Genomic DNA, 23,027 nt, shown 5'->3' on the forward strand with positions numbered 1-23,027 from the left:
TCGAAATGCCGCCCTGGAACCCGCCTTGCGTTAAATCGGATCAGCTGAGGAAGGGACACTCCTATTGGTCACATTCTTTTTAAAAGGCCCCATCATTGGCCAGTTGGCTTCCAACCCTCTCCTGCGATTGGTCAGAGGGAGTTTGGCCCTCCAATTGCATTGAGGTACCTCAGAGTGGAATATTCCTCAGGGAGAAGAGTTTAATTTTATTTCACTTTCCATAATATTCAATTCCAAGTTTTTTTGTAATGTATTTTTCAAGTTTTATGAATGAAGTATAGTTTTTGAAATAGGGGTCAAAAGGTGAATTTTTTGGCTCTTGGAGACCCCCCAATCTCTTTCATAACTTTTTTCTAAACTTTTATTCGATACTTCTCCAAAACTTTTATTCGATACTTCTCCAAAACTTTTATTCGATACTTCTCCAAAACTTTTATTCGATACTTCCTTCGGCCCATCGTGTCCGTGCCGGCCTTCAAGCCCCTATCCATTCTAATCCCATTATCCAACACCTGTCCCGTAGCTCTGTGTGCTATGGCGTTTCAAGTGCTCATCTAAATACTTCTTAAAGTATTCTTAAAAAGTACCTGGCTGAGCACTTGGCACGTCATAACGTTCAAGGCCAAGTGCTGGTAAATGGGATTAGGTAGGTAGGTCAGGTGCTTCTCGCGTGTCGGTGCAGACTCAATGGGCTGAAGGGCCTCTTCTGCACTCTGTGATTCTGTAAATGTTGTGGGGTTTCCTGCCTCTACCACCCCCTCTCAGGTAGTGTGTTCCAGATTCCAACCACTTTCTGGGTGAAAAAATCCCCACTAAGCCTCCTGCCCCTTACATTAAATCTATGCACCCTGGTTATTGACACCGCCGCTGAGGGGAAAAGTTTCTTCCTATCTACCCTATCTATGCCCCTCATAATTTTGTATACATCTATCAGGTTCCCCCCCATCCCCACCCCTCAGCCTTCTCTGCTCTAAGGAAAACAACCCTAGCCTACCCAGTCTCTCTTCATAGCTGAAGAGATTTTGTCCAAAACATTTTTCAATACTTTTGCTGAGAGTTCAGGACTTTATTCCAATTGAAAATCCTGTGTTTAATTAGCCTTTGACCCAGACAGGGACTGTAATTTCAGTTAAAGAGATGGTGTGTGGACAATTTTTTTAAAAATAAGTTATATTTACACCGAGTTAATTTTTATGTGAATAATTATTATCCCATCTTGGTGCATTTTACTTTTAATGTCTTAAGCTATTTTTTCCTCCTCTCCCCTGGGCCCACCCAGTAGCTCTGTCTCCTGTAAAGATTAAGGGTTGTTGAATTAGCATTGGGAGCTTCAGCCAAGAAGGAAAATACAGTTTGGACCAGTACTCTTATTTCCCAGTTTTTACTGGTGTTCCATTTTAAGGCATACAAGACCAGTTTGGACCAGCAGTCTTATTTCCCAGTTTTTACTGTTTTTTTTTCCTTCTGGGATTTGGGATCTGCAACTGTATTTGTACTTGCAGCTGAATGAAGGTCTGATTTCTATCCCCCTATTAGTGTTCTCCGTTCCTCCAGCCAAGCAGCAGCAGAAACGTTTTCTATAATTCTTCCACTGTAAGACAGGCTGCTTTGGAAGTTGGCAAAGGATCCAAGGGAATTTGTTGACATCTGATGTGAAGATCAGGTAGCTTACTTTTTTAACCTCTCTCTATTGCTCTGTGGCTGGATCTAAGTGGGTAGTGATTGTGTTTTGTATTTTTGCTTGCTTTTTTTCCTGTCTTTTTAAGGATTGGAGATATTGCATGCTTTCGTAAGGACTTCAGAAAGGATTTCCTTCCACTCTTCGGTGGGTTGCTGCATGTATCGTGCCAGACTAACCATTCTTTTGAACCTGCATGCTCAGTGTTAGCCAGACATTTGAAGGGGAGAGCATTACAACAGAGGCTGTTCATTCTCTTAATTAGATTTTAATTAGTTCTGTTGAAGGGTCGTGAGGACTCGAAACGTCAACTGTGCTCTCCTCCGCCAATGCTGCCAGACCTGCTGAGTATTTCCAGGTATTTCTGTTTCTGTTTTTGTTTTGGATTTCCAGCATCCGCAGTTTTTTGCTTTTATCTCTGTTTGTTATCTCTTGCCCACCCAGGTGCCCTGTTTTGGCTTTCTCGTGAGAGCAATCAGATGTGACAGAACTTTATTGCAAGGTGGTGGGGGTGGGGTGGGGTGGAGTATAAAAGTAGGGAAGTCTTGCTCCAGCTGTACAGGGCATTATTGGTGGGACCACACCTGAAGCTCTGTGTACAGTTTTGGCATCGGAAGCAGTTCAGAGAAGGTTCGCTTGGTTGATTCCAGGGATGAAGGGGGTTTGTCTTATGAGGAAAGGTTGAGAAGGGTGGACCTATGTCCACTGGAGTTTAAAAGAATGAGAGGTGATCTTATTGAAACATATCAGATCCTGAGTGGGGCTTGACAGGGTAGATGCTGAGTGAATGTTTCCCCCACTGTGGGAGAAGCTAGAATTAGGGGACGCAGTTTCAAAATAACAGGTTTATTTAGAGATGAGATGAGATTAAGACAGAGATGAGGGGAAATTTTCTTCCCTGAGGGTGGTCAGTCTGTGGAATTCTCTTCTCCAGAGACCAGTGGATGCCGGGTCACTGAATATATTCGAGGCTGAGTTAGATTTCTCGTTGACCAGAAGGTCAAGGGTTATGGGGGGTTGCGGACAGGAAAGTGGAGTTGGGGCCACAATCGGATCGGCCACGATGTTATTTAATGGCGGAGCAGGCTCGAGGGGCTGAATGGCCTCCTCCTGCTCCTAATGCTAATTGAACATTTCTCTCCTCCCTGTCTCAGGGCCGTTAAACTCGAATGTCTCTGAAGGCAGGTTGTTTTTTGCGGTTACTGATGTATCGGAGGGCAGTTAGTCCTTCAGCAATGTGTTACTCAGGCCCACGTGGCTTGTTCAACGACTGGTTTTAATATTTATTGACTCAACAGCGTTGAGGCCAAGTCATTGAGTGTATTTAAGACCGAGATAGATAGGTTCTTGATTGGTAAGGGGGATCAAAGGTTACGGGGGAGAAGGCGGGAGAATGGGATTGAGAAACTTATCAGCCATGATTGAATGGCGGAGCAGACTCGATGGGCCGAATGGCCTAATTTCTGCTCCTTTGTCTTATGGTCTTGTAAACAGGTAGATGGACGGACTAAGTGAGTCGGCAAGTTTGAGGCAGGTGTCGTATGATTGGAGAAGTGTGAAATTATCCACTTCAGTAGGAAAGGCAGGATATATTTCAAAGGTGAGCGACCCATCAATGTTGGTGTTCAAAGGGATTTGGGGAATCCTTGTGCCGAAATCATAGAAAGTTAAGATCCAGGTACAGCAAGTATTAAGGAAAGCAAATGGCACGCTTCTCTCCATTGCAAGTTTATAAGTCTTTCTGGAATTATAGAGGGCTTTGGTGAGACCACATCTGGAGTACCTGAGCAGTTTTGCTCTCCTTACCTGAGGAAGGTCATAGTTGCCTGAGAGAGGCAAATGCAGTGAATGTTCACGAGACTGATTCCTGAGATGAGAGAGTTGTCTTATGAGGAGAGGATTTTTTTCAACATTCTTTCTTGGGATGTGGGTGTTGCTGGCGAGGGCAGCATTTGTTGCCCATCCCTAATTGCCCTTTGAACTGGTGTGGCATGCTCAGCCATCTTAGAGGTGCAGTTAAGAGTCAACCACATGTAGGCCAGACCGGATAAGAATGGCAGATTTACTTCTCGAAAGGGACATTGTTAAGACCGTTCATGAGAATTTTATGGTTATCGTTACTGAGATTTCCATTTAATTCCAAATTTATATTTCACCAGCTGCCATGGTGGGATTTGAACCCATGTCCCCAGGGTAATGCTCTGGACCACCAGTCCAGTGACATTACCACTACACCAATGGGCCGACGTTCGGAAGAATGAGAGGTGACCTCGTTGCAACGTATAACATCATCAGCAGACCGGACAGGGAGTGAAGAGGCCCAGTTTGTCAATCCTGTCCTCATAACCATACCCACAAATTTCTGCTATGATTTGCAAGGAGTGTCTTGAGAGGCTGGGTGTTGAGGAAGTTATGCTGGAATAGCGAGGCAAGGCGTATTTCTGGTGAGACAGTTCTGTAATGAGAGGGCACATATTTAAGGTATTATCATTAAAAGTAAATTAAAGGAGAGTTTGAAATAATATCTTGAAGCAACGGGTCATTAGAGCGTAAAAGACTTTGCCAAAACCTGCTGTTGAAACAGTCTATTCAAGATTGAATTAAATAGATGTTTGTAAAGCATATTAAAGGGTACAGGGAGTGAGCAGTACTGTAGGAGTGGACTGGATGAATCCTAGGATCATAGAATAAAACGATACAGCATAGAAGGAGGCCATTCAGCCCATTGTGACGGTGCCAACTCTTTGGAAGGGCTGTCTAATTAGCCCCGCTCCTCCCAGCTCTTCCCCCCTCCATCAGTGCCGCCTGTGTGACAAGGCAGGCAAGGTGGAAAATGACTGAGCCCAGCATGTCCGTGTGAAGCACCCGGAAGTGTCAAATGGCAAACCCATTCCCGGCGCAGTTGTGTGAATTCTGGTGGTCGGGCTACGAAACACGACCACAAGAGCCAAAAAGAGTTTCTGCAGTTGCTTTAGGACGTTCCAGTGCAAGTTCCGTCTGTAGGCATCTTATCGCAAATTCTCCCCCATCGACTAGTTATCCCCTTGTTCGCCCCACTCCCCAGCCCTGCAAAAGTTTTCCCTTCAAGTATTTATCCAATTCCCCCTTTTGAAAGTTCCTATTGAACCTGCTTCTTAAAAAAAAATATTCATTTGTGGGAGTCACTGGCTAGGCCAGCATTTATTACCCATCCCTAATTGCCCTTGTTTAGAGGACATTTAAGTGTCAACCACATGGCTCTGGGTCTGGAGTCACATGTAGGCCAGCCTGGGTAATGACGGCAGATTTCCTTCCCTAAAGGGACATTAGTGAACCAGGTGGGTTTTTACAGCAATGGTTGTTGTCAGGCCTTTAATTCTAGATTTTTTTTTCAATGAATTCAAATTCCACCATCTGCTGTGGTGAGATTTGAACCTGGGTCCCCAGAGCATTACCCTGGGTCTCTGGTATACTAGTCCAGTGACAATACCACTATGCTACTGCCCCCACTGGGTGGGTGGCTTCCACCGCCCTTTCAGGCAGCGCCTCCCAGATCACCACAAAGTCGCTGTGTTTATAAAATAAAATTCTCCTCATCTCCCCCTCTGTTTCTTTCCCCGATTCTCTTCAATCTGTGTCCCCCTCTGGTTACCGATCCTCCTGCCTAGTGGAAACAGTTTCTCCTTATTTACTCTGTCCAAACCCACTTCCTGATTCTGAACGCCTCGATTCAATCTCCCACTTGACCTTCTCCGCTCCGAGGACAACAATCCCAGCTTCTCCCAGTCTCTCCACGTGAACCAAAGCCCCTGGTCCCATTCCGGGTAAATCTCCCTCCGCAACCCCCTCTCTCCAAGGCCTTGACCTCCTTCCTGAAGTGCGGGGCCCGGTCCTCCAGTTGAGGCCTAACCAGTGGTTTGTAAAGGGTTCGGCCTAACTTCCTTGCTTTTGCACTCTTAAGCCTCTATTTTAAAGCCCAGGGTACTGTATGCCTTCTCAACCTGTGCCCCCACCTTCAAAGACTTGTGCACGGACACTCCACAGTCCTCTGTGTCCCTGCGCCCTCTTTAAGAATTTTGCCATTTAGTTCACGTTGCTGTTGGGGGGGGGAGCGCACAGATGTGATGGGCTGAATGGCCTGCTCCTAGGCTGGGACATTCTGCTTGTTTGAAAGGGTTTTTAAACATGCTTCAGCTTTGTACATTCTCACCCTGATGTAGCGCTTCATTGTGACAATAGAGGGCACCTGGCTTCTCCCGCTTGCAGACGATGTCTGGTTGGACTTTGTGTGGGTTGTCACTGACGCCTTGTTAATCACTGTTTACTGGGAATCGCCCAGGAAATTCAGGCTGCCCCCTGCCTTAAGCCAGATCACGTCATTCCAGCTGATAATTGGGTCACTTCCCTTCAAAACCGACTGGCTCCAGTGTGTGCGGGCACTGGTCCCAAAGCCTTTCCGATATCCCGCCTTGTTCCTGAATTGTAGGGGGCAAAGGAGTTACAAGAACTTGTACGAGAGAGCGGGACACACAGCGAAGTCTGTGCGGCGGCCCATGTGCAGGGGTCAGTGGATTAAGGAGCAGGGTTATAGGGAGAGGAGGAGGGCCATTCTCCCATTCAGTCAGATCAATGTTGACCTGTATCTGAGCCCCATCTGCCCACCTCAGTTCCGTGCGTCGTACGATGTTGGATGTCCCTGGATGCCATTGTAATGTAAAGGCACTCGGCAGAGCAAGGGTTAATGTGGGCCTGGAGAGTAGCACCGCCAGGGTATGATGTATAGAGTCACATGGTAATAGCCTCAGAGAACAGCCGAGAGAGAACACTCAGCAACCAGCCTGCATGGAGACAACAGAACCATGCATGAGCACGCCTTGGATCTGTAAATAGTTAAAGGTTAACAATTAAGGGTTCACGTTTAAATATACAGGTCTCAAGATCTCATCACTGAGGCACCACAGCTGGCACCATATTACAACATGGTGCAGCGGTGGGAGCTGAACCTGAACTGGACTAGCCATATAAATACTGTGGTTACAAGAGCTGGGAATCCTGCGGTGAGTAACTCGCCTCCTGACTCCCTAAAGCCTGTCCACCATCTGCAAGGCACAAGTCAGGAGTGTGATGGAATACTCCCCACTTGCCTGGATGAGTGCAGCTCCCACAACACTCAAGAAGCTCAACTCCATCCAGGACAAAGCAGCCCCGCTTGATCGGCACCCCATCCACAAACATTCACTCTCTTCACCACCGACGCACAGTAGCAGCAGTGTGTGTACCATCGACAAGATGCACTGCAGGAACTCACCAAGGCTCCTTCGACAGCACCTTCCAAACCCACGACTGCTACCATCTAGAAGGACAAGGGCAGCAGACACATGGTGAACACCACCACCTGGAAGTTCCCCTCCGAGCCACTCACCATCCTGACTTGGAAATATATCGGCCGTTCCTTCACTGTCGCTGGGTCAAAATCCTGGAACTCCCTCCCTAACAGCACGGTGGGTGTACCACTGCTCACCCACCACCTTCTCAAGGGGGCAATCAGAGACGGGCAATAAATGCTGGGCCTAGCCAGTGATGCCCACATCCCCTAAATGGATAAAAAAAAGCTATCAGCACTATCAGCTTAGTGTAACAACTGTGACCCTTAACCCTCTTACCCAACACAAATCTACCTATCTCAGCTTTGACATTTTTAATTGATCCCCTCAGCCTCGAAAGCTTTTTATGGGGTGAGAGTTCCAGATTTCCACTCCCCTGTGTGTGTGTGTGAAGTGCTTCCTGACAGCACCCCTGAACGGGCCTGGCTCCCATTTGAAGGTTCTGTCCCCACATCAGAGAAAATAGTTTCTCTCTATCGACCCTATCTATCTCCTAACATGGGGAGATGGTGGCGTAGTGGTAGTGTTCACTGGACTAGTAACCCAGAGGCCCCAGGCTGGGGACAGGGGGCTCAGATCCCACCACAGCAACTGGTGGAATTTAAATTCAATCAACAAATTTGGAATTGAAAGCTATTGACAGTAATGGCGACCATGACAACCATCATCAATTGTCATTAAAAACCCCATCTGGTTCACTCATGCCCCTTTAGGGAAGGAAAGCTGCCATCCTTACCCAGTCTGGCCCTACATGTGACTCCAGTACCCACAGCCATGTGGTTGACTCTTAACTGCCCCCTCTGAAACGGCCCCACTCAGATCAAGGGCAATTAGGGATTGGCAACAGATGCTGGATTTGCCAGTGACATCCACAACCCATGAAAGGAAATGCTTGAATCATCTTAAACACCTTGATTAAATCGCTTCTTCATCTTCATTACTTGAGGGAACGCAGACCCAGTCTGTGTAACCTGTCCTTGGGCTAATTTTTCCCGAATGTGTGTAAACATAAATACATATTTTTGTTAAAATGAATTCTTTCAGGTTAGTGATTCAAATGTGGGTATTGAAGAGTTTTCTGCCTTTGGTACTTATCCTTGGTTGGCGCTGGGGTGGTAACTGTGAGTTTGATTAAAAAAAAAGGGGGCTGGGAGGGAGCGCATTAGGCTAGGGAGAGGGAAAGAAATCACAGACGTTTACAGCACAGAAGGAGGCCATTCGGCCCATCCTGTCCCCGCCGGTCAACAAAGATCTGACGACGCTTAATCCCATTTTCTAGCGCTTGGCCCGAGTTCCTGCTCTTGACCCCCTGCCCTGTGATACACGTCCCTTGTTCAGCCAGCAGATCTTGTCCCTGGCCGGGATGGCCCCGCTGCTGTGCAAGCAAGCGCATGAGAAACGAGGATCGTGGGTGAGTTACTGGAGGGAGTATGAAGGTGGAGATGAGTGACAGAGAAAGACTTGCCTTTCTGTAGCGCCTTTTTCCAGCTCAGGATGTAAAGAGGTTGCGACAGAGATAGTGGACGCATATCTACTTTGGTAATGTCACAGACAGGATGGGGGGGTTAATTTAAACAGCACTGATTTTTCCACTCACCATCCGTTTGTAAACAGAAAGGTGTTTTTTGATTTGTTTCCTATTTCATAAGCAGTGGCATATTTCCTAACCCCTCAGCCTTGGTGTGATCCAATTTATATTAGTAACCTCAGAGTAAACTCGAGATTGGATGAACTCAAAGGGTTAGTTCGCTTGCACCCAAAATGTGAAGGGAGGATTGCAACATTGTCTCTGCCCTCAGACAGTAAAGAGAGAGATAGAGAAAGAAAGGTTTTACAGTACAGCGACCACAGAGAAAATAAATATTGGTTCACATGGGTTTCAGAATCCAGAAATGAAGCATTCCTTCACGGAGGTTGGTGGGTTGAAAACCGATGCTGTATAATTCACTTTCCTGGTGGTGCTGACTTCACACGATGAGATAGGCATGCAGAGATGAATCAGCCTTGTTGGTGATGATATAGAAGATCCAGCAGAAGCCGTGTAGTTGGGACTAGGTGTCCAACATGGGCCAGAGCTCCTTGTCTGTGAGGCTGCAAATTAGATGGTAAAATGGCAGACTGAGCTTTGCAGTTCAGCAAGGCAATATTACTGGTTCCATCAGCCATAAGTCCATGTCACATGATTCCCACCTTTCCACACCGTCGTTGACAAAGGATGTGTGCTCCTCATCTGGGTCCCTGAAAATGTTAAATGCCTCAACCACCAAAATTGAAAGAAAGGTCACAAAGCCCTTTGTCTTAGCACAAGAGCAGACTTCTGTTGGCCAGGCCTGGGTTGTGAGATGCAGATGGACTTTGTACAGCTCTATTTGAGTTTGGTCTGTGCAGCCCACAGTGGGTCATTAGGTTGATAGTGGGGGATTCAGCTTTGGTAATGCCATTGAATGTCAGGGGGTGATGGTTAGATTCTCTCTTGTTGGAGATGGTCATTGCCTGGCACTTGTGTGGCGCGAATGTTACTTGCCACTTGTCAGCCCAAGCCTGGATATTGTCCAGGTCTTGCTGCATTTGGACATGGACTGCTTCGGTATCTGAGGAGTCGCGAATAGTGCTGAACATTGTGCAATCATCAGCGAACATCCCCATTTCTGACCTTATGAGGGAAGGTCATTGATGAAGCAGCTGAAGATGGTTGGGCCTAGGACACTACCCTGAGGAACTCCTGCAGTGATGTCCTGGAACTGAGATGACTGACCTCCAACAACCACAACCTTTGTGCTAGGTATGACTCCAACCAGCGGAGAGTTTTCCCCCTGATTCCTATTGACTCGAGTTTTGCTAGGGCTCCTTGATGCCACACTCGGTCAAGTGCGGCCTTGAAGTCAAGGGCAGTCACTCTCACCTCACCTTGTCCAGCTTCGCTCCTCCCTGTCCACCTGGGTAATCTGTGGGTTCAGCTGTGCAGACCCAGGGAGTGTGGTTTCGGCAGATTGTCAGGAGATTGCGGGGGGACGTCTAATGGGACTTTGGCCTTTTTAGGGGATCCCGGTTCAGCGTCCAGCTCGGGCACCCGCACAACTGGGAGCTTCCAGTTTCTGTCGCTGGGTGCTTTCGGTTGGCATGGCAACAGGCGGGCAATCTGCTCCTGAACTTGGGCCTGCCGTTTTGGGGCCTGGATGAAAGGAAGACTGCCTCCTGGATCCTGCCTCCTGCATCCATACTGGATAGTTCTGAATCCCGGGGGGAGAGGGGTTGTTGTTACAGATCATTTCAAATGCAGTGGGCAACCCTCTCAGGTTGCCTCACAATTCTGCATTCAGGTGGGTGGGTATGGGATCCAATCCTGGTCGGGATTCCACTGCTGGTCAGTTGGGTAGTCGGCGCCATGTCTTTTGGAGCACTACTGCCCTCTGATGGATGGTCAGCTCTCCCTATACCCCCCCCCAACTAGCGGCCTTTCAACTAAGGAAACCATTTTTTTAATGCCCTCAACTCACGCAACCCCTCGTAGGTGGGTGGGATTCTTAGGGACCTTGCCCATCAGTCAACGCGATTTGCTTCACTTGATGTGGGCTCCTTCCGAGGGTTCCAGAATTGGTGGCAATATGGCTTTGGGACTAACCCGTAGACGCTTAGGATGGCCGCCTTGGTCTGCTCGTAATTAATGGGTACATCAGGGATCAGCTTGGAGTAGAATGAGCATATCGCTACACATTTTATATTTAAAAAAATACAGGGTCAGGCCTTAGTCCCTCACAGTAGGAGGAACAGAGGCGCAGAGCATTTATTAAGTGGTGAGAGATTGGGGAGTGTTGGTATCTAAAGGGACCTGGGTGTCCTTGTTCACAAGTCACGATAAGCTAGCATGCAAGTACAGCAAGCCATTAGGAAGGCAAATGGTATGTTGGCCTTTATTGCAAGAGGATTTGAGTACAGGGATAAAGATGTCTTGCTGCAGTTGTATACAGTCTGGGTGAGACCACAGCAGGAGTATTGTGCACAATTTTGTTCTCCTTACCTAAGGAGGGATGTACTTGCCATTGAGGGAGTGCAGCGCAGGTTCACCCAGCCTGGTTCCTGGGATGGAGGGATTGTCCGATGAGGAGAGATTGAGGAGACTGGGGCCTCCCTATTCCCTAGAGTTTAGAAGAATGAGAGGTGATCTGATCGAGACAAACAAAATTCTCACAGAGTAGATGTGGGTAGGATGTTTTCTCCTGGCCGGAGGGGGCGGGGGGCTAAAACCAGGGGCACATGGTCTCCGAATGAGGGGACGGCCATCGAGGACTGAGATGAGGAGGAATTTCTTCACTCAGAGGGCGGTGAATCTTTGGAATTCTCAGTCCCAGAGGGGCTGCGGAGGCTGTCGTTGAGCATGCTCAAGACCGGGAGCGATAGATTTCTCCATGTTAAAAACATCGAGGGATACGGGGATGGTGTGGGGAAAATGGCGTTGAGGTAAAAGATCAGCCATGAATGAGTTTGAATGACAGAGCAGGCTCGAGGGGCCGAATGGCCTACTCCTACTCCTATTTCCGAGGTGCCCAAGCCCCCGAAAGCTGGTGCTACCAGGGTGAGAAAAGTGGCAGGCCGCTTGTGCACAGCAAGATCCCAGAAGCAAGGAATGGGATTGGTGCCGTCTAGTCGAGCCTGGCTCAAAGCCTGGCTTTTAGCTTTAAAAAATAAATTCCATGTTAGGTTTAGATTTGATCAGCTGACATTTTAAAAGGCAGTTGGCAATACTGTAGTTAAAACTCCTCAATTGCAACCCAAAGCAGCCCCCATGAGAGAGATAAAAGCAAAAAACTGCGGATGCTGGAAATCCAAAACAAAAACAAAAATATCTGGAAAAACTCAGCAGGTCTGGCAGTATCTGTGGAGAGGAAAACAGTTAATGTTTCGAGTCTGCATGACTCTTCAACAGAACTAAGGAAAGATAGAAAAGGGGTGAAATATAAGCTGGTTTAAGGGTGGGTGGGACAAGAAGAGCTGGATGGAGGGCCAGTGATAGGTGGAGATAACCAAAAGATGTCACAGACAAAAGGACAAAGAGGTGTTGAAGGTAGTGATATTATCTAAGGAATGTGCCTATTAAGAGTAGAAAGCAGGACGAGCAAGGTACAGATAGACCTAGTGGGGGTGGGGTGGGGTGAAGGAATCGAAATAGGCTAAAAGGTAGAGATAAAACAATGGATGGAGATACATTTAAAAATAATGGAAATAAGTGGGAAAAGAAAAATCTATATAAATTATTGGAAAAAACAAAAAGGAGGGGGAAAATCGGAAAGCGGGTGGGGATGGAGGAGAGAGTTCAAGATCTAAAATTGTTGAACTCAATATTCAGCCCGGAAGGCTGTAAAGTGCCTAGTTGGAAGATGAGGTGCTGTTCCTCCAGTTTGCGTTGAGCTTCACTGGAACAATGCAGCAAGCCAAGGACGGACATGTGGGCAAGAGAGCAGGGTGGAGTGTTGAAATGGCAAGCGACAGGGAGGTCTGGGTAATGCTTGCGGACAGACCAAAGGTGTTCTGCAAAGCGGTCACCCAGTCTGCGTTTGGTCTCTCCAGTGTAGAGCAAACCGCATTGGGAGCAACGAATGCAGTAGACTAAGTTGAGGGAAGTGCAAGTGAAAAGCTGCTTCACTTGAAAGGAGTGTTTGGGCCCTTGGACGGTGAGGAGAGGGGAAGTGAAGGGGCAGGTGTTGCACCTTCTGCGGTCGCATGGGAAGGTGCCGTGGGAGGGGGTTGAGGTGTAGGTGGTGATGGAGGAGTGGACCAGGGTGTCACGGAGGTAACGATCCCTATGGAATGCGGCCGTGGGTGGGGGGTGAAGGGAAGATGTGTTTGGTGGTGGCATCATGCTGGAGTTGGCGGAAATGGCGGAGGATGATCCTTTGAATGCGGAGGCTGGTGGGGTGATAAGTGAGGACAAGGGGGACCCTATCATGTTTCTGTGAGGGAGGAGAAGGCGTGAGGGCGGATGCACGGGAGTTGGGCCGGACACGGTTGAGGGCCCTGTCAACCACCGTGGGTGGAAAACCTCGGTTAAGGAAGAAGGAGGACATGTCAGTGGAACTCTTTTTGAAAGTGGCAATATCAGAACAGATACGATGGGGGTGAAGGAACTGAGAGAATGGGATAGAGTCCTTACAGGAAGCGGGGTGTGAGGAGCTGTAGTCGAGGTAGCTGTGGGAGTCAGTAGGCTTCTAATGGATATTGGTGGACAGTCTATCACCAGAAATTGAGACAGAGAGGTCAAGGAAGGGAAGGGAAGTGTCAGAGATGGACCATGTGAAAATGATGGAGGGGCAAGTGCAGAAGATGCAACACCTGCCCCTTCACTTCCCCTCTCCTCACCGTCCAAGGGCCCAAACACTCCTTTCAAGTGAAGCAGCATTTCACTTGCACTTCCCTCAATTTAGTCTACTGCATTCGTTGCTCCCAATGCGGTCTCCTCTATATTGGAGAGACCAAACCCAGACTGGGTGACCACTTTGCAGAACACCTTCGGTCTGTCCACAAGCATTACCCAGACCTCCCTGTCGCTTGTCATTTCAACACTCCACCCTGCTCTTATGCCCACATGTCCATCCTTGGCTTGCTGCATTGTTCCAGTGAAGCTCAACGCAAACTGGAGGAACAGCACCTCATCTTCCGACAAGGCACTTTACAGCCTTCCGGACTGAATATTGAGTTCAACAATTTTAGATCTTGAACTCACTCCTCCATCCCCACCCACTTTCTGTTTCTTCCCCCTCCTTTTTGTTTTTTCCAATAATTTATATAGCATTTTCTTTTCCCACCTATTTCCATTATTTTAAAATGTATTTCCACCCATTGTTTATCTCTACCTTTTAGTATTCCCCCAGCCCCACTAGGGCTATCTGTACCTTGTCTGTCCTGCCTTCTACTCTTAACTAGCACATTCCTTTAGATAATATCACCACCTTCAACACCTCTTGGCCTTTTGTCTGTGACATCTTTTGGTTATCTCCACCTATTACTGGCTGCTTGTCCCAACAACCCCCCCCCACCCCTTAAACCAATTTATATTTCACCCCTTTCCTATTTTTACTTAGTTCTGTTGAAGGGTCATGAGGACTCGAAACGTCAACTGTGCTCCTCTCCGCCGATGCTGCCGGACCTGCTGAGTTTTTCCAGGTATTTCTGTTTCTGTTTTTGTTTTGGATTTCCAGCATCCGCAGTTTTTTGCTTTAAATACCTGGAAAAACTCAGCAGGTCTGGCAGCATCTGTGGAGAGGAACACAGTTAACGTTTTGAGTCCGCATGACTCTTCAACAGAACTAAGTAAAAATAGAAAAGGGGTGAAATATAAGCTGGTTTAAGGGTGGGGGGGACAGGTAGAGCTGGATGAGGGCCAGTGATAGGTGGAGATAACCAAAAGATGTCACAGACAAAAGGTCAAAGAGGTGTTGAAGGTGGTGATATTATCTAAGGAATGTGCTACTTAAGGGTAGAAAGCAGGACGAGCAAGGTACAGATAGCTCTAGTGGGGGTGGGTGGGGTGAAGCAATCGAAATAGGCTAAAAGGTAGAGATAAAACAATGGATGGAAATACATTTAAAAATAATGGAAATAGGTGGGAAAAGAAAAATCTATATAAATTATTGGAAAAAACAAAAAGGAGGGGCAAGAAACGGAAAGGGGGTGGGGATGGAGGAGAGCTTTCATGATCTAAAATTGTTGAACTCAATATTCAGTCTGGAAGGCTGTAAAGTGCCTAGTCGGAAGATGAGGTGCTGTTCCTCCAGTTTGCGTTGAGCTTCACTGGAACAATGCAGCAGGCCAAGGACAGACATGTGGGCATGAGAACAGGGTGGAGTGTTGAAATGGCAAGCGACAGGGAGGTCTGGGTAATGCTTGCAGACATGTTCTGCAAAGCGGTCACCCAGTCTGCGTTTGGTCACCCCAATGTAGAGGAAACCGCATTGGGAGCAACGAATGCAGTAGACTAAGTTGAGGGAAGTGCAAGTGAAAAGCTGCTTCACTTGAAATGAGTGTTTGGGCCCTTGGATGGTGAGGATAGGGGAAGTAAAGGGGCAGGTGTTGCATTTTCTGCGGTTGCATGGGAAGGTGCCGTGGGAGGGGGTTGAGGTGTAGGGGGTGATGGAGGAGTGGACCAGGGTGTCCCGGAGGGAACGATCCCTACGGAATGCCGCCGGGGGGGGTGAAGGGAAGATGTGTTTGGTGGTGGCATCATGCTGGAGTTGGCGGAAATGGTGGAGGATGATCCTTTGAATGCGGAGGCTGGTGGGGTGATAAGTGAGGACAAGGGGGACCCTATCATGTTTCTGGGAGGGAGGAGAAGGTGTGAGGGCAGATGCACGGGAGATGGGCCGGACACGGTTGAGGGCCCTGTCAACCACCGTGGGTGGAAAACCTCGATTAAGGAAGAAGGAGGACATGTCAGAGGATTTGGTTTTGAATGTGGCATCATCAGAACAGATGCGACGGAGGCGAAGGAACTGAGAGAATGGGATGGAGTCCTGACAGGAAGCGGGGTGTAAGGAGCTGTAGTCGAGGTAGCTGTGGGAGTCGGTAGGCTTGTAATTGATATTGGTGGACAGTCTGTCACCAGAAATTGAGACAGAGAGGTCAAGGAAGGGAAGGGAAGTGTCAGAGATGGACCATGTGAAAATGATGGAGGGGCAACCGCAGAAGGTGCAACACCTGCCCCTTCACTTTCCCTCTCCTCACCGTCCAAGGGCCCAAACACTCATTCCAAGTGAAGCAGCATTTCACTTGCACTTCCCTCAACTTAGTCTACTGCATTCGTTGCTCCCAATGCGGTTTCCTCTACATTGGAGAGACCAAATGCAGACTGGGTGACCGCTTTGCGGAACACCTTCGGTCTGTCTGCAAGCATGACCCAGACCTCCCTGTCGCTTGCCATTTCAACACTCCACCTTGCTCTATTGCCCACATGTCCGTCCTTGGCTTGCTGCATTGTTCCAGTGAAGCTCAACGCAAACTGGAGGAATAGCACCTCATTTTCCGACTAGGCACTTTACAGCCTTCCGGGCTGAATATTGAGTTCAACAATCTTAGATCATGAACTCTCTCCTCCATCCCCACCTCCTTTCCGATTTTGCCCCTCCTTTTTGTTTTTTCCAATAATTTATATAGATTTTTCTTTTCCCACTTATTTCCATTATTTTTAAATGTATTCCACCCATTGTTTTATCTCTACCTTTTAACCTATTTCAATCCGTTCCCTTCACCCCACCCCCACTAGGGCTATCTGTACCTTGCTCGTCCTGCTTTCTACCCTTAATTAGCACATTCCTTAGATAATATCACCACCTTCAACACCTCTTTGTGCTTTTGTCTGTGACATCTTTTGGTTATCTCCACCTATCACTGGCCCTCTATCCAGCTCTACCTGTCCCACCCCTCCTTAAACCAGCTTATATTTCACCCCTTTTCTATTTTTCCTTAGTTCTGTTGAAGAGTCATGTGGACTCGAAACGTTAACTGTGTTCCTCTCCACAGATGCTGCCAGACCTGCTGAGTTTTTCCAGGTATTGAAAGCAAAAAACTGCAGAAGCTGGAAATCCAAAACAAAACCAGAAACAGAAATACCTGGAAAAACTCAGCAGGTCTGGCGGCATCGGCGGAGGAGAGCACAGTTGACGTTTCGAGTCCTCATGACCCTTCAACAGAACTGAGTAAAAATAGGAAAGGGGTGAAATATAAGTTGGTTTAAGTAGGGGGGGGAGTTGGTTGTTGGGACAAGCAGCCAGTAACAGGTGGAGATAACCAAAATATGTCAAAGGCAAAAGAACAAAGAGGTGTTGAAGGTGGTGATATTATCTAAAGGAATGTGCTAATTAAGAGTAGAAGGCAGGACAGACAAGGTACAGATAGCTCTAGTGGGGGTGGGGGAATACTAAAAAGTAGAGATAAACAATGGGTGGAAATACATTTAAAAATAATGGAAATAGGTGGGAAAAGAAAAATCTATATAAATTATTGGAAAAAACAAAAAGGAGGGGGAAGAAACGGAAAGGGGGTGGGGATGGAGGAGAGAGTTCAAGATCTAAAATTGTTGAACTCAATATTCAGTCCGGAAGGCTGTAAAGTGCCTAGTCGGAAGATGAGATGCTGTTCCTCCAGTTTGCATTGAGCTTCACTGGAACAATGCAGCAGGCCAAGGACAGGCATGTGGGCAAGAGAGCAGGGTGGAGTGTTGAAATGGCAAGCGACAGGGAGGTCTGGGTAATGCTTGCGGACAGACCAAAGGTGTACTGCAAAGCGGTCACCAGTCTGCGTTTGGTCTCTCCAGTGTCGAGGAAACCACATTGGGAGCAACGAATGCAGTAGACTAAGTTGAGGGAAGTGCAAGTGAAAAGCTGCTTCACTTGAAAGGAATGTTTGGGCCCTTGGACGGTGAGGAGAGGGGAAGTGAAGGGGCAGGTGTTGCATCTTCTGCGGTCGCATGGGAAGGTGCTGTGGGAAGGGGTTGAGGAGGAGGGGGTGATGGAGGAGTGGTCCAGGGTGTCCCGGAGGGCACGTTCCCTACGGAATGCCACCAGGGGGGGTGAATGGAAGATGTGTTTGGTGGTGGCATCATGCTGGAGTTGGCGGAAATGGTGGAGGATGATCCTTTGAATGCGGAGGCTGGTGGGGTGATAAGTGAGGACAAGGGGGACTCTATCATGTTTCTGGGAGGGAGGGGAAGGTGTGAGGGCGGATGCACGGGAGTTGGGCCGGACACGGTTGAGGGCCCTGTCAACCACCGTGGGTGGAAAACCTCAGTTAAGGAAGAAGGAGGACATGTCAGAGGAACTGTTTTTGAAAGTGGCAACATCAGAACAGATGTGACGGAGGCGAAGGAACTGAGAGAATGGGATGGAGTCCTTACAGGAAGCGGGGTGTGAGGAGCTGTAGTCGAGGTAGCTGTGGGAGTCAGTAGGCTTGTAATGGATATTGGTGGACAGTCTATCACCAGAAATTGAGACAGAGAGGTCAAGGAAGGGAAGGGAAGTGTCAGAGATGGACCATGTGAAAATGATGGAGGGTGAACTGCAGAAGGTGCAACACCTACCCCTTCACTTCCTCTCTCCTCACCGTCCAAGGGCCCAAACACTCCTTTCAAGTGAAGCAGCTTTTCACTTGCACTTCCCTCAACTTAGTCTACTGCATTCGCTGCTCCCAATGCGGTTTCCTCTACATTGGAGAGACCAAACGCAGACTGGGTGACCGCTTTGCAGAACACCTGCGGTCTGTCCGCAAGCATTACCCAGACCTCCCTGTCGCTTGCCATTTCAATACTCCACCCTGCTCTCATGCCCACATGTCTGTCCTTGGCCTGCTGCAATGTTCCAGTGAAGCTCAACGCAAACTGGAGGAACAGCACCGCATCTTCCAACTAGGCACTTTACAGCCTTCCGGGCTGAATATTGAGTTCAACAATTTTAGATCATGAACTCTTTCCTCCATCCCCACCCCCTTTCTGATTTTCCCCCTCCTTTTTGTTTTTTCCAATAATTTATATAGATTTTTCTTTTCCCACCTATTTCCATTATTTTTAAGTGTATTTCCATCCATTGTTTTATCTCTACCTTTTCGCCTATTTCGATCCCTTCCCCCCACCCCACCCCCACTAGGGCTATCTGTACCTTGCTCGTCCTGCTTTCTACCCTTAATGAGCACATTCCTTAGATAATATCACCACCTTCAACACCTCTTTGTCCTTTTGTCTGTGACATCTTTTGGTTATCTCCACCTATCACTGGCCCTCTATCCAGCTCTACCTGTCCCACCCCCCCTTAAACCAGCTTATATTTCACCCCTTTTCTATTTTTCCTTAGTTCTGTTGAAGGGTCATGAGGACTCAAAACGTTAACTGTGCTCCTCTCCACAGATGCTGCCAGACCTGCTGAGTTTTTCTAGGTATTAAAAGCAAAAAACTGCGGATGCTGGAAATCCAAAACAAAAACAGAAATACCTGGAAAAACTCAGCAGGTCTGGCAGCATCGGCGGAGGAGAGCACAGTTGACGTTTCGAGTCCTCATGACCCTTCAACAGACCTAAGTAACAATAGGAAAGGGGTGAAATATAAGTTGGTTTAAGCGGGGGGAGGTGGTTGTTGGGACAAGCAGCCAGTGATAGGTGGAGATAACCAAAATATGTCACAGACAAAAGCACAAAGAGGTGTTGAAGGTGGTGATATTATCTAAAGGAATGTGCTAATTAAGAGTAGAAGGCAGGACAGACAAGGTACAGATAGCCCTAGTGGGGGTGGGGGAATACTAAAAGGTGGAGATAAACAATGGGTGGAAATACATTTAAAAATAATGGAAATAGGTGGGAAAAGAAAAATCTATATAAATTATTGGAAAAAACAAAAAGAAAGGGGAAGAAACGGAAAGGGGGTGGGGATGGAGGAGAGAGTTCAAGATCTAAAATTATTGAACTCAATATTCAGCCCGGAAGGCTGTAAAGTGCCTAGTCGGAAGATGAGGTGCTGTTCCTCCAGTTTGCGTTGAGCTTCACTGGAACAATGCAGCAAGCCAAGGACAGACATGTGGGCATGAGAGCAGGGTGGAGTGTTAAAATGGCAAGCGACAGGGAGGTCTGCATAATGCTTGCGGACAGACCGAAGGTGTTCTGCAAAGCGGTCACCCAGCCTGCATTTGGTCTCTCCAATGTAGAGCAAACCGCATTGGGAGCAACAAATGCAGTAGACTAAGTTGAGGGAAGTGCAAGTGAAATGCTGCTTCACTTGAAAGGAGTGTTTGGGCCCTTAGACAGTGAGGAGAGAGGAATTGAAGGGGCAGGTGTTGCATCTTCTGCGGTCGCAGGGGAAGGTGCCGTGGGAAGGGGTTGAGGAGTAGAGGGTGATGGAGGAGTGGACCAGGGTTTCACGGAGGGAACGATCCCTAAGGAATGCCGCCAGGGGGTGTGAAGGGAAGATGTGTTTGGTGCTGCCATCATGCTGGAGTTGGCGGAAATGGCGGAGGATGATCCTTTGAATGCGGAGGCTGGTGGGGTGATAAGTGAGGACAAGGGGGACCCTATCATGTTTCTGGGAGGGAGGAGAAGGCGTGAGGGCGGATGCGCGGGAGATGGGCCGGACACGGTTGAGGGCCCTGTCAACCACCGTGGGTGGAAAATCTCGGTTATGGAAGAAGGAGGACATGTCAGAGGAACTGTTTTTGAAAGTGGCATCATCAGAACAGATGCGACGGAGGCGAAGGAACTGAGAGAATGGGATGGAGTCCTTACAGGAAGCGGGGTGTGAGGAGCTGTAGTCGAGGTAGCTGTGGGAGTCGGTAGGCTTGTAATGGATATTGGCGGACAGTCTATCACCAGAAATTGAGACAGAGAGGTCAAGGAAGGGAAGGGAAGTGTCAGAGATGGACCATGTGAAAATGATGGAGGGGTGGAAATTGGAAGCAAAATTAATAAATTTTTCCAGGTCCCGACGAGAGCATGAAGCAGCACTGAAGTAATCATCGATGTACCGGAGAAAGAGTTGTGGGAAGGGGCCGGAGTAGGACTGGAACAAGGAATGTTCCACATACCCCATAAAGAGACAGGCATAACTGGGACCCATGCGGGTACCCATAGCCACACCTTTTATTTGGAGGAAGTGAGAGGAGTTTAAGGAGAAATTGTTCAGTGTGAGAAGCACATTGCTTTAGATAATATCACCACCTTCAACACCTCTTTGTCCTTTTGCCTGTGACATCTTTTGGTTATCTCCACCTATCACTGGCCCTCTATCCAGCTCTACCTGTCCCACCCCCCCTTAAACCAGCTTATATTTCACCTCTTTTCTATTTTTACTTAGTTCTGTTGAGGAGTCATACGGACTTCAAACGTTAACTGTTTTCCTCTCCGCAGACGCTGCCAGACCTGCTGAGTTTTTCCAGGTATCTTTGTTTTTGTTTCCCATGAGAGAGAGAGAGAGGGATGGGGATGGACATTGTCCCTTTAAATGACTGTGTGGGAGTCACGTGGGACAGAATAGCTCCGCCCACATCCTCGACCGACCCCACCCCCTTCTGTGACGTCTGCGGGGTCAGGAGGAGGCCTACGTGACCCACGAGGGGCGGAGCGCGGCAGTGATTGACAGGCAGAAACAAGCCTCCCATCCCCCATCGCCCATCAATGACGCCCCAGGGGCAGGGCGCGGCGGTGAATGACGGGCGGAGGCCTGGCCCATCGCAGTCGTCATACCGGGGCGGGGCGCGACGTTGATTGACAGATTCCTAGCGGCCCCCCCCAAGCCCCAACTTCAGTCACGCATTGGGGCGGGGCGCGGCAGTGATTGACAGTAAAGAGCCCACGGACCCACCCTCACGGTGACGCGTCGGGGCAGAGCGCTGAGTTGATTGACCGAGGCCACGCCCACCTCTCTGTCGGTAGGGGAGGCAGGCGCGCGGGTATGATTGACAGGGCCGTCAGACGCCCCCTTTGGCGGATGTGACGGCTACTAGGTGTGCGCGCGCAGCCGATGCGGGTTGCTGACCCCGCCCCCCGCGGGGATGGTGGGGGGGGGGGTCAGGGGTCAGAGCCAGAGACAGAGGAGCTCGAGCAGGGTGAGAGAGTCTATAGGGTAATGACTTATAGATTATATAGGGGAACTTATAGATCCGTGTGTGTGTGTGGGGAGGGTGGGGGTCCCTGTGTGTGTGTGTGTGTGAGGGGGGTGGGGGTCCCTGTGTGTGTGTGTGTGTGTGTGTGTGTGGGGAGGGTGGGGGTCCCTGTGTGTGTGTGTGTGTGTGAGGGGGGGTGGGGGTCCCTGTGTGTGTGTGTGTGTGTGAGGGGGGGTGGGGGTCCCTGTGTGTGTGTGTGTGTGAGGGGGTGGGGGTCCCTGTGTGTGTGTGTGTGTGTGAGGGGGGGTGGGGGTCCCTGTGTGTGTGTGTGTGTGAGGGGGGGTGGGGGTCCCTGTGTGTGTGTGTGTGTGTGTGTGAGGGGTGGGTGGGGGTCCCTGTGTGTGTGTGTGTGGGGAGGGTGGGGGTCCCTGTGTGTGTGTGTGTGTGTGTGTGTGTGAGGGGGGTGGGGGTCCCTGTGTGTGTGTGTGTGTGAGGGGGGTGGGGGTCCCTGTGTGTGTGTGTGTGTGTGTGAGGGGAGGGTGGGGGTCCCTGTGTGTGTGTGTGTGTGAGGGGGGGTGGGGGTCCCTGTGTGTGTGTGTGTGTGTGTGTGTGGGGAGGGTGGGGGGGGGTCCCTGTGTGTGTGTGTGTGTGTGTGTGAGGGGGGTGGGGGTCCCTGTGTGTGTGTGTGTGTGTGTGTGTGTGGGGGGGGGGAGGGTGGGGGTCCCTGTGTGTGTGTGTGTGTGAGGAGGGTGGGGGTCCCTGTGTGTGTGTGTGTGTGTGTGTGTGTGGGGGGGGGAGGGTGGGGGTCCCTGTGTGTGTGTGTGTGTGAGGGGAGGGTGGGGGTCCCTGTGTGTGTGTGTGTGTGTGAGAGAGGGGGGGGGTGGGGGTCCCTGTGTGTGTGTGTGTGTGTGTGTGGGGGGAGGGGTGGGGGTCCCTGTGTGTGTGTGTGTGTGTGTGAGGGGAGGGTGGGTGTCCTTGTGTGTGTGTGTGTGTGTGTGTGTGGGGAGGGAGGGGGGTCCCTGTGTGTGTGTGTGTGTGTGTGTGTGTGGGGGGAGGGTGGGGGTCCCTGTGTGTGTGTGTGTGTGTGGGGGGAGGGAGGGGGTCCCTGTGTGTGTGTGTGTGTGGGGAGGGGTGGGGGTCCCTGTGTGAGTGTGTGTGTGTGTGTGGGGAGGGGTGGGGGTCCCTGTGTGTGTGTGTGTGTGTGTGTGGGGAGGGTGGGGGGTCCCTGTGTGTGTGTGTGTGTGTGTGTGTCTGGGGAGGGGTGGGGGTCCCTGTGTGTGTGTGTGTGTGTGTGTGTGTGTGGGGGAGGGTGGGGGTCCCTGTGTGTGTGTGTGTGTGTGGGGGAGAGTGGGGGTCCCTGTGTGTGTGTGTGTGTGTGTGTGTGTGTGAGGGGAGGGGTGGGGGTCCCTGTGTGTGTGTGTG

General features: G+C 49.4%; 1 protein-coding gene and 1 long non-coding RNA gene across 4 annotated transcripts in view; one reads left to right on the forward strand and one right to left on the reverse strand.

Annotated features, from left to right (window-relative positions):
- The window catches only part of LOC144672241 (uncharacterized), a 253,793-nt gene that overhangs the window by 46,312 nt on the left and 184,454 nt on the right, over positions 1-23,027 (reverse strand). The gene's annotated exons all lie outside the window — the stretch shown is intronic.
- The window catches only part of shc1 (SHC (Src homology 2 domain containing) transforming protein 1), a 144,235-nt gene continuing 142,737 nt past the window's right edge, over positions 21,530-23,027 (forward strand). The window contains exon 1 of one of the 3 annotated variants that reach the window (XM_078534042.1): positions 21,530-21,608. The gene's annotated coding sequence lies outside the window, so the exon portion shown is untranslated. Of the gene's footprint in view, positions 21,626-23,027 lie in introns of all 3 variants that reach the window. The other 2 variants (XM_078534045.1, XM_078534041.1) reach the window with 2 other exon arrangements.

The sequence above is a fragment of the Cetorhinus maximus genome, chromosome 36, assembly GCF_964194155.1.
Source record: "Cetorhinus maximus chromosome 36, sCetMax3.hap1.1, whole genome shotgun sequence".
Taxonomy (NCBI): domain Eukaryota; kingdom Metazoa; phylum Chordata; class Chondrichthyes; order Lamniformes; family Cetorhinidae; genus Cetorhinus; species Cetorhinus maximus.